Source organism: Apium graveolens, chromosome 11 (assembly GCF_009905375.1).
Source record: "Apium graveolens cultivar Ventura chromosome 11, ASM990537v1, whole genome shotgun sequence".
Taxonomy (NCBI): domain Eukaryota; kingdom Viridiplantae; phylum Streptophyta; class Magnoliopsida; order Apiales; family Apiaceae; genus Apium; species Apium graveolens.
In genome coordinates this window covers 21,127,637-21,138,181 of record NC_133657.1, presented here as the reverse complement: position 1 = coordinate 21,138,181, position 10,545 = coordinate 21,127,637, and the positions used below count along the sequence as shown (strand labels likewise).

Here is a 10,545-nt window from a genome sequence, read left to right as displayed (position 1 = left end):
CAACCGATGACCGGTGCAAGTGTCCTTCGTTCTTCTCCCAATACTCCAAAAGGTCCTTCAAAAAAGGAACGAACCTTTTTTTTTTTTGCTAAGTAAAAAAAAAAAGGAACGAACCAATAAGGCGGCTTCAAAGACAACTTGCTCACGCCCTCCTCCCTTACTTTTCGCTCCACCCTCTTCTTAAGCTCGTTCAAAGTCCTTTTTATCGTCAATTTAATGTGATCTTCCATAATTTTTCGGGCCTTTGAACGGCTTTGCCCCTTAAGATGCCTATAATATTTCTAAAATTACAAAAAAAATGAGGATAAATGCATCATAAAATCAAGAAATAAATGAAAATTACAAAAAAAATGAATTTTTAACTTACTTGAAACTCCTCGACTCTTGCATTCAACCAACCCGGGTGACGTTCTTCGATATCGGTATAAGTGTAACGCCCAAGAGGCCACTTCTCCCGAATCATAGCCAAAAGCGTTTTCTTAGCACTACGCCATAAGTGGGCTACTGTAATGCAAGTGTTACATGCAGTGTTACATTAGCTAAGAAATTTTTGTCCTATTATAACACCTCTCAATTAGTATTACAATAGTTAAAAAGCTAGTGTTGCAGCCAAATGACGGTGTTGCACGATATGTAACACCAACACCTGGTGTTATATTAGATATTTTTTAATTTTAAAAAATATTAAAATGAAAATACTATCATAAATTAGTAATAATATTCTATTATGATTTAATATTCAATAAGAAATATAATAATATTTATAATTTTTTTTTATCATTTATAAATACTTAAGAATATTTTAATTTCAAATATCATACATAATAGTTTTAATACTTAAGCAGATAATTTATATAAAAAAAATAAAATAATACATATTATTATGAAATATTGGGCGGTAATTTACCCCCTAAAATGAAAATTCACTTAGCCACTCTCTTCACTCTCTCTCGACTCCCCCTCGACTCTCTCTCTTTCTCTCTCTATCACTCTCAACCAAAATCAAAGCACGAATTCCTTGTAATATGAGATGAACAAGTCGAATACTTGGTATTTCAAGACTTCAAAATTCCTTGTCCCCCTTGGACATGTATATGGCTCTGATATATGGCTCCGATTTAGAGGAAAATACTAATTTTTAATTGATTTTGCAAATAATCTTGACTTAAGAAATGGGGTTCTTAGTGAATTGGTAAGTATATATGTTAATTTTGAGTTTCGTTTTGATTAATTGTGGGTTTGGGTTTGACTAATTGGAAATTATCTCTTGCAGGAGGTTAGGGCTTCAAAATTGGGGGTTCTCTATTTTACACAAAACACAACTACCCTCCTTAACTCTATATGTGTAAGTGTAGATTTAGGGTAGAATCTCAAGTAGGATAGAAACTTGGTTAGTTCTACAATTAGTGGTAATTAAATGCTCTAATTTATATTTGACTGTGTTGTAATTTTATTTCTTGATTGTTTCTTAAGGCGATGTTTCAATCGTTATAATGATTTAGACTATTTCATGACATCACATATCACAAATTAAATGATTTATAATGATTTAGTTAGAGGTAATTAAATGCTTTGATTAATTGTTGATATATGTGGACTACAGTATGAGTTCGAGTGCTTCTCTGCATTTGATATTTGTTGATATTTTGTTTTGATTCATCATATCTATAATTCAGTTAATTTAATATTAGGTTTTAGATAAATACAAGTGATGTTGCCCTTTTTAACAAGACATCAGCATTCTGTCGAGCCCTTGTGCTGTTGCTTAGAAACATCTGAATGATTTCTTCTCGTATCGTTATATATTGAAATTGCTTAAATTATAGCGACTTAGAGATTATGTTTTCCTTTTTTGACCAGGGTTTAGAGTCACAGACAAAGTTCACCAATTTTTTTGATCCAGCTTTTTACTCAGATTTGTCGATCTGTTATCTTCAGCCTAAGTGTGCTCCTAACTCCACATTTCCCGTGACTATCCGTGGAGCATCATCGATTATAGTTCAACAAGGTAACGACTTGAACTATGACTTTATTGTTCTTGTATTTAGTGAACTTGAGGTTGAATTGCATTCCATTGTCAAAGCATGAGAGATAAATGGATTTTAATATTTATACATCTCCACACCCCCTCTCCCTTAGCTCTAAATATGTTTCCCATTACACACACACATGTATCAATCATGCTTAACTTGTATAAGTTCTCACCCTATGTGGTTATATCCGTAAAGTTTCTGAACCCTCTCATTATTTTTTTAAGTGGCAAGCTGTGTTCAAGGTTTGCAATTTTGGCGCAATAGTTCATCTGATTTTAATGATGAGCTATACAAGGGTTTCAGGAAAGGAAATTCTGGGAGGGAAATTAATGAGATAATAACAGGTTTGTATCCTGCCACACATATGTGCATCAACATGTTGTCTTATGTAAATGCCATGAACTTTATATTATTTTCATCCCAGGGTATGATATGTTGAACTCAGATGTGAACAATTTTATTGTGAGTATATGGTATAACTCCACCGTAAAGAATGACATTGTCAATCGCATTATTGCACTAATAAGGGTTCCTCGCTTGGTAAATTTGGTATGTATCTTATATATAAAATCCGCCATAATTAGCTTCCCCATATAGGTAAATTTATGCATTTTATATTACTGATTGTATTAAGCACCAACATGCGTAAAAAGTTTACATATACGAATGTAGCTAAGAAAGTTTGATTGATAAATACGGAAACATAAACAACAAGTTGTACATAGCAGGAGTGACTAATCACTTGTCTGATGCACCCATCGGTGAGTTTTTTAGAGGATGAGTGATAAATAACGGTGTTTGAGGGACTGAGAGCGTTATTTTGGAAGTTTAAGTAGTGAAGTTTTTGAGTTTTGCCATTTCTGTTCTGAATTTATTACGAATATGCCCTCTGTAAAATCCATTTATGTGAATTCTGATTCAGGTTAGTTTTTGAGTGAATTTCAACAGATTTTTATACATTTTTCAGCATGTTTTATAGCCATTTTCCAGCAGATTTTCTATTTATTTTTCTGCAGATTTTCTAGAACTTTTACCTTCATTTTTCTGCAGATTTTCTGGGTAGTATTGAACTGATTCAACAGATTTTTTCGGCAAATTTCAGAACTGATTCAAAAGCTGATTCAGATAGTTTTTGAGTGCATTTTCAGCAGATTTTTTTCTACGAATTTCAGAACTGATTCAGGATTGTTTTTTAGTACATTTCAGCATATTTTTTAGACATTTTTCAGCAGGTTTTGTGGCCATTATCCAGCAGATTTTCTGCTTGTTTTTTTTGCAGATTTTCTGGACCTTTTACCTTCTTTTTTCTGCATATTTTTTGGGCAGAATTGAACTGATGTAACAGATTTTTCAGCAAATTTCAGAACTGATTCAAGAGCTGATTCAATTAGTTTTTGAGTGCATTTCAGCAGATTTTTTCAACGAATTTCAGAACTGATTCAGGATTGTTTTTAGTACATTTTCAGCAGATTTTTTAGACGTTTTTCAGCAAGTTTTATGGCCATTTTCCAGCAGATTTTCTGTTTATTTTTTTGCAGATTTTCTGGACATTTTACCTTCGTTTTTCTGCTGATTCAGCAGATTTTTTCAGTGAATTTCAGAACTGATTCAAGAGCTGATTCAGTTAGTTTTTGAGTGCATTTCGGCAGATTTTTTCTATGAATTTCAGAACTGATTCAGAATTGTTTTTTAGTACATTTTAGCAGATTTTTTAGACGTTTTTCAGCAGGTTTTGTGGCCATTTTCCAGCAGATTTTCTGTTTGTTTTTTGCAGATCTGGACCTTTTACCTTCGTTATTCTGCATATTTTTTGGGCAGAATTGAACAGATTCAGCAGATTTTCTTGATGAATTTCAAAACTTATTGAGGAGCTGATTCAGGTTAGTTTTTGTGTTATTTATGTACTCCTCGAAATCTTTGATTTGCTACCTACTAAAACTGCCTAATACTTGGTGTAATATCTGGGATATATCGTGTAATTATTTTTGTTAATAAATAAATATTATGCATGTTCAGTATTTATTCTGTGAATTAATTGTTAAGTGATATATGTGTTTGGATGTTCAAAAATAATATTAATTGAGTATTTTAATTTTTATATGTCCAAAATAAAATATAGATAATTGTCATTTCTTCCTATTCATTTTTATGTTGATTTATGATTTTATAGGAAATATATGAATTTTATAAAAAAAAATTCTGAGTATTTATAAATATTTTATATAATCGGGAAGCAACCGACGTCACCCGTTTTTATGTTTTTTATAACCCGAAACTCTTCGGAGAACTCCCTCCTAACCTAATTGCAATATTCCGAGCATTTTCCATGTTTCGACTTTTTCGATCCGGCGTATGGTTTGTCCTGTGCAGTTCCCGGCGTAATATTTTCGATATATTTTCATTTCGGTAAATCAATAAAACTCATATTTTTGATAAACGGGATTTTTTTTATTAAACTATTACAATTATCACCTCGTAATACGTGTAACCAGGCGCTGGGACCAAGACCGTAGTACAAATTGTACTGATTTGGATAATTATCCCGAAAATCGGTACCGTTTGGATCTGTTTTTATAAATAAACGTATCATTTTGTATCCGGAATGATCCAACGGGATACTAATTTTCCGTAATTATAAATAACATTTACCGTATTTTATTTTGTACCGAAAATCATTTGCAAACAATAATTATATAATTTTACAGAGAAAATCTATATATTTATATAAACTTTCAAGAATTAAACAGCAATTCGGAGGTGTTTTTGAAATTCGTTTGGAAATCTTGAGTAACCAAAACGAAGGGTTTGAAGAGTACTATCAGATTATACAAGTTCCACAACTGCAGAATCAAAGGTTTATTTTTTATATTTTTATTTATTTTTGAATTATTTTGATTAAAAATATGAATTTTTGTACGGATGATTGTTTGAATGATTTGATGCTTGCATGTTGTAGAGTTTGTTCTCCTGATGATTTTCATATGTCATATGACTGATTTGGAGTTCAATAACATGTTCAAAATTGAGTTTAATTTTCAAATTTTAAAATTAGGGTTTATAACTCGTATGAATGTTTTTAATTGAAATTTAGGGCTTTTTGTTCTATGGGTTATTAGCTGTTGAAATATAGTAGGTTGTGTTCCTTATGAAATTTGTAATCGATTGGTGTATAGCTCGTTAACAGACAATTCATGATTTGAAGGGAGTTGTGTTTTAAAGTTACGTCGAGCTCGCCAGAAACTCAGGGATTGTTAGGACGATTTGATAGCATGGTTATGTTCCTGGTATTGTGTAGATCATATCTGGAGTAGATGGTGGGGTGAGGATGTCGGGAACGTATTCTCCGGCCATCCCCGTAATTTCCCGGCGACTGAACTGCGAAATTGCAGTTTAGTCCCTATACTTTTGAAGATGGTGAAGTTTAGTTCCTGAAGTTTCTGGAAATTGCAGAAATAGGATTCCTGTTTTAAAAATGTTTAAAAATCATATTTTTTATTTTTCGTTTTTAATTTCTGAAAATCACAAAAACTATTATTTTAATTCCAAAAATTATTTTTAATTCAAAAATAAATCTAAATTAATTAGTTAATTAATTTTAGTTAATAATTAATTGATTAATTGGTCAATTAATTCAAAAATTAATTGATTAATTGATTTAATTAATTATTAATTGATTTTAATTAATTATTTAATTAGATTTAATTATTAAAAAAATGATTTAAAAATTCTGATAAATAGTTTCGAGCTTTAAAATATTATTTAAATTGTTTTCAAGGCTCGATAATTATTATAAAATTGTTTTAAAGCCAGATTTGACCAATCGAACCCTGTTTATTGCTTCGAAATTAATCCAACGACCCGTTTTAATTTCGAAAAATGTTTTAAAAATTATATTAAATACCCGAAAACTTGTTTATGACCCGAGACTCCTTTATAATTGATATATCATTGATTGTTTAACGTGTTACGTGTTATATGTGACTTGTTGTTTAGCTGTCGTTTTATATGTTCGGTGTTTACTTGTTTATAGCGTAATTTTCAGTCCGTTAATCGGATTTGGGTAAAACGAAGGGTAGATAGAAGTGTACCGAATAGAATCTTACGAGTTGAGTATTGATAGATGCTTATAATATGTGAGCAGAAGAGACAAGGCTTAGGGAAGGGAAGCAGATAGTCGAGGAGTAAGACGGTTGTGATTGGAAATTAGTACAGTATAGCAAGCTAGTACCAGGCAAGTGTTCTGAACTTTCTCGAGATATATTGTAGTTGATTAATAGTCTTGTTTCATATTGCAAGTGCTTTGAAGCACTGAACCCTAAACCTTGATTCCAGTTGTTGATCTTTGAGCCGTAAACCTTATTCTTTTTGAACCATTGCTTGTTGTATACCTAAATATGAATCACAGATATACGATACTACTCCATAAATATATATAAACTAAATGCCAAACACTGACTCAAATTGCTTACATACTCAAACCATTGTACCTTACGCTTTGAAAGACCAAATCCTTGCAACCTTGAAACTTTGATTCCTTTTTATCCAATTCTTTCATTACCTAACAGTCATTCTTTGAAATTGACATATTGATCCTTTGTGAAGATTGCAACCATTTCATTATCGAATATCCAATGTTGCTTATGATTTTGTTTATTGCTTTACATTGTTTATTCTGTTATTATGTCAGAATTGGATTGTTTTATAAAATTGTGGACCAGATTCGTGGTCAGACCAGATTGGTGGTCAAGTTACAGTAATTAGAGCAGAGCTGTGTGCCTTGCTCGGGGTTAGTGCGTGACTGATCAGCAGCCTAACCTTGGTTTTAAAAATAAAAATATAATATCCCATTCTAAATCAGTAATCATTGTTCACTTGATACCTTAATCCTTGTTCACTTGATGATCATTATTCTCAGTCTTGTCATTCTGACTTGCTGAGCTAGTTAGCTCATTTGTGCAATGTTGTTTATGTTCTTTTCCAGTTAAGAAGGAACCAGTTGGTAGCGAGGATCCCCAATCCGGTGCGAGAGCTAGGGGTCCAGGTTGATAAAGTTAAGCTAGTTGGCAGCTTTTGAGATTGTTTAAATTTGTAAAAGTTTGTAATAATGTTTAATGTTCAGTTCTAAGTTTGAAATGTTTTTAATATAAGTGTGTGTATGTGGCTTATGGACATACTTTAGCCTGTTGCGATCCGTGGTAGTTGGTAAGTAGGGTCACTGCATATTATTATTATCTTTATTATTGTTATAAGCAAGTTATAATAAAGGGTGTGTGTGTGTGTGGACCCCAAACTTCTGACCCGGATTTGGAGGACACCACAAATTTGGTATCAGAGCTACAAGTTATAAGTCACTGACACAAGCCTAGGTTAACGGGAATCGGTAGAGGGTTAAGATTAGAAGTAAGGAAATAGAAAGATAGAACGTCGAGAGGATGAGTGCGACGGTATAACAGGTATTAGTATAATTCGCGTTGTGGTTCGAGATTCTTATATTGCGATATGATTTCAGATAGCAGCGATGGCCGACTCTTTCATCTCCGTACCAGCTGATCACTCAGAGCCCTCAGTTGGAGGACCATCTTCGGATCCACGTCCTGTTGTTCCACCAGTGTTGGCTATTTTACCTCCACCTGTGTTGCGGCCGGTACCACTGCAGGCTATTCCACCCCCAGGCATGAGGCCACCTATCAGAGGACCCCCATCTGCTGATTCAGGTTTTACTGGTCACTCAGTTATAGGTGTACCTTTTCAGTTCTCTTCCTATCATGTCCCATATCATCAGTTCGAGGCTTGCCTTATGGAGTAGTTGTGACGCCCTCAATCTCGGGGTTAGGAAATGAGGACTCACACACACCTAATCTAATAATTAAATATGCATAAACCCCGATTAACTACTAACAGGATCAACAAGATAAAGTTTGAGACAAGATTACAACTACCAATCACAGAATATAATTAAATAAACTATATCGATTCCGGCTGGGAACCGACAGATAACCCATTGTATCTTTAAATATTTCCTTCTAGGAGCGAGCTCACTCTTAATTACCACTACCTGCTCTGGCAAGCGGAAGCCCTCAACACGGTAGGGACTACCAGGTATGCTGTTACGAGCAGTGCGCCTAAGCCTGACCATCTTCTTGCTTAACTGTCATGGTTAGATTAAAACAAAACAAATGAGTATAAAACTCAGCAAGTAACTATATAGCAGTTCTACAATATCAAATCACAATATGTTTTACCAAACTCAGGGCATTCTACTTTATTTGATCTAGGTGGCAGATTTCCATCTTTTGGGTTAAGGAAAGGTTTTTGAAGAATAATGTGGGGCTTTCAAGAAACAAGACTCAAAGCAGGACAAAAGTCGACATTCATCACAAATCATTAAAGGATCAGAATAGATCTTTCAATAGAGTAAAGCAACAATACTTCATTATATGGAATCAATCATATGATCAACAAATGCAAGAACCAGGGTTCTCGAGCTTCAAGCTTCACATTAACATAATCAACTCTTTTCAAAACAATATAAACCATTTTCAATTTCAAGAATCAATTTACTGAACAGAAAGTTTCAGTTCCCTTTTTAAATAATCATTTAGAACCCTTGATTGGATCATTTCCTCTTTCCATTTCATTATAATACGGGTGATTAGCCGTACCGACCTCCATCCGGTCTTTAAGGTACCAATCGACATAATTTCAGCCTTAAATTGGACTAGCCCCGCTAGCCTCTTACCATGACTGGACTAGTCCCACTAGCCTCTTACGTCCCAATCCAATCCATCAGGAATTCATTTGGAAAACCTTGAGTTGGAAAAACAATTAGGTTTTCTAAAACTCATTTAATCATTACCAAAAATTTGAAATCATTCGGACTCTTTCAAGTAGAAACTCATTCTTAAATCAGATTTTAAGGAAACAAAGTTCAGGGAGTGATTCAAAGATACTCAAGGAACAATTCATAAGAATTCTGTATTAGGGATAACAAAGCACTTAAGTTAGAAGGATCAACATTTGTTTAGGGATCAATAGGGTGATCAGGGAGAACAGGGTATCATTAGACAGGGTTAACAAGGATAATAAGTGGGTTCAATATATTTCATGGCTCAATACATAATTTGAACAGGAAGGACAGATTATCAAAGGTGGAATCAATAAACTTATCAATAACAGATTATCAAGAATAAGGGTACTTCAAATCAATATCAGGGTTTCATAATTAAACAGTTCAATACTCTACATGGTATGAACAACATTCTCTTTATAACCATTCACACAAGTAATCAGAGTTACTTGCCTGGATTTGCTTTCCTGAAGGTTGAACTACTGCCACCTAGTATACCCTTTCCTTTTCTAGCCTGAATACCCTCACGCTCCGAATCTACAATAAAACCAAACCTTAATCAGATTCTCAACTCTCGTTCCCGAAACGATCACTCTATACAATAACTCGATTATATCCTTGACTCGAGTACACGAATATAGCTTATACACATAAGCACATAACACATTCCTTCTCGTAACCTTTATATCTTTATATACTTAATAATCTAAGCGCACTTGCTTAATCTTAGCTATTTCTCAAATCACACTAATATAACTTTACGAGTACATAATTTATTCACAACCAAACATTTACGACCATAGCTACCACTTATAGCACTTTTTTAATATCAAATGATTTAATTCCCTTTTTCTTTTACTCCTTAATTCGAACCAAACATACAAAACACATCCAATATATTCAATTTCAGTCTCACACAATCATGCACAACTAATGCAATTTACAAGATCCATTTACTCACTTTAACCTTATCCTTTTTAATCAAAAATCCGAATCACAAACACATTAAGAGTCAAAATCAACAACTTCTTTTAATCATCAAAATTCGAACATAAACACTACCCCATCTTTATCATGCAATCAAGTTCTCACTAGCCGTAAATATAATTGACAAAAATCAACTAAATTCCTCTTTTTATTCCTTAGAACCCATTCGCGTTTTCCATAAATCAAACATGCAAGAATGGATTTTGACATGCAAGGTTATATATCATATTTCCCACTTGTTTTAGTCCTTAACTAGATCATTCCATTCACTTAAACACCAAATCATGCATCACCTAGCGATTCTAACTTTTATTAACTCATTCAACCAACAAACATTCACTTAATCAACAATTAACCCCTTTTAAACTCATTTTCCATTCGGCAAGACTCAAATTCACAACTCAAGGACTAAACATTGACATGCACCACTTGATCTTCTTTAAAACTAACATGCAATCACTCTTTAGGCTATATAAGCTTAGTGTTCACCAAGATCAACTTACAAAAATCAAATTCATCTTTTAATTAGCAAAAAGCCGAAGTAAAAACCCACATGCAAACCTTAATTTTTGATTTTCTAAGCAACAATCATTTACACACATCCATTTACTTCCTAACACAATTAATGGAATCATTTTATCAAGCACACACTCGAGTTTTAACAAAAAAACAAAAACC

General features: G+C 33.2%; 1 long non-coding RNA gene across 9 annotated transcripts; it reads left to right on the top strand.

Annotated features, from left to right (window-relative positions):
• The first annotated feature begins 908 nt into the window (after positions 1–908).
• LOC141698274 (uncharacterized) lies at positions 909–7,236 on the top strand. Of its 9 annotated transcripts, none has more exons than XR_012565037.1 (7): positions 909–1,192; positions 1,274–1,345; positions 1,861–2,008; positions 2,258–3,656; positions 3,808–3,913; positions 6,154–6,264; positions 7,015–7,236. It is a non-coding gene; the product is annotated as an uncharacterized LOC141698274 (long non-coding RNA). The 9 variants fall into 9 exon arrangements; XR_012565033.1 differs by having other exon boundaries at positions 6,175–6,264; positions 7,015–7,235; XR_012565031.1 differs by having other exon boundaries at positions 2,258–2,377; positions 2,458–3,913; positions 6,175–6,264; positions 7,015–7,234.
• Positions 7,237–10,545: the final 3,309 nt, after the last annotated feature.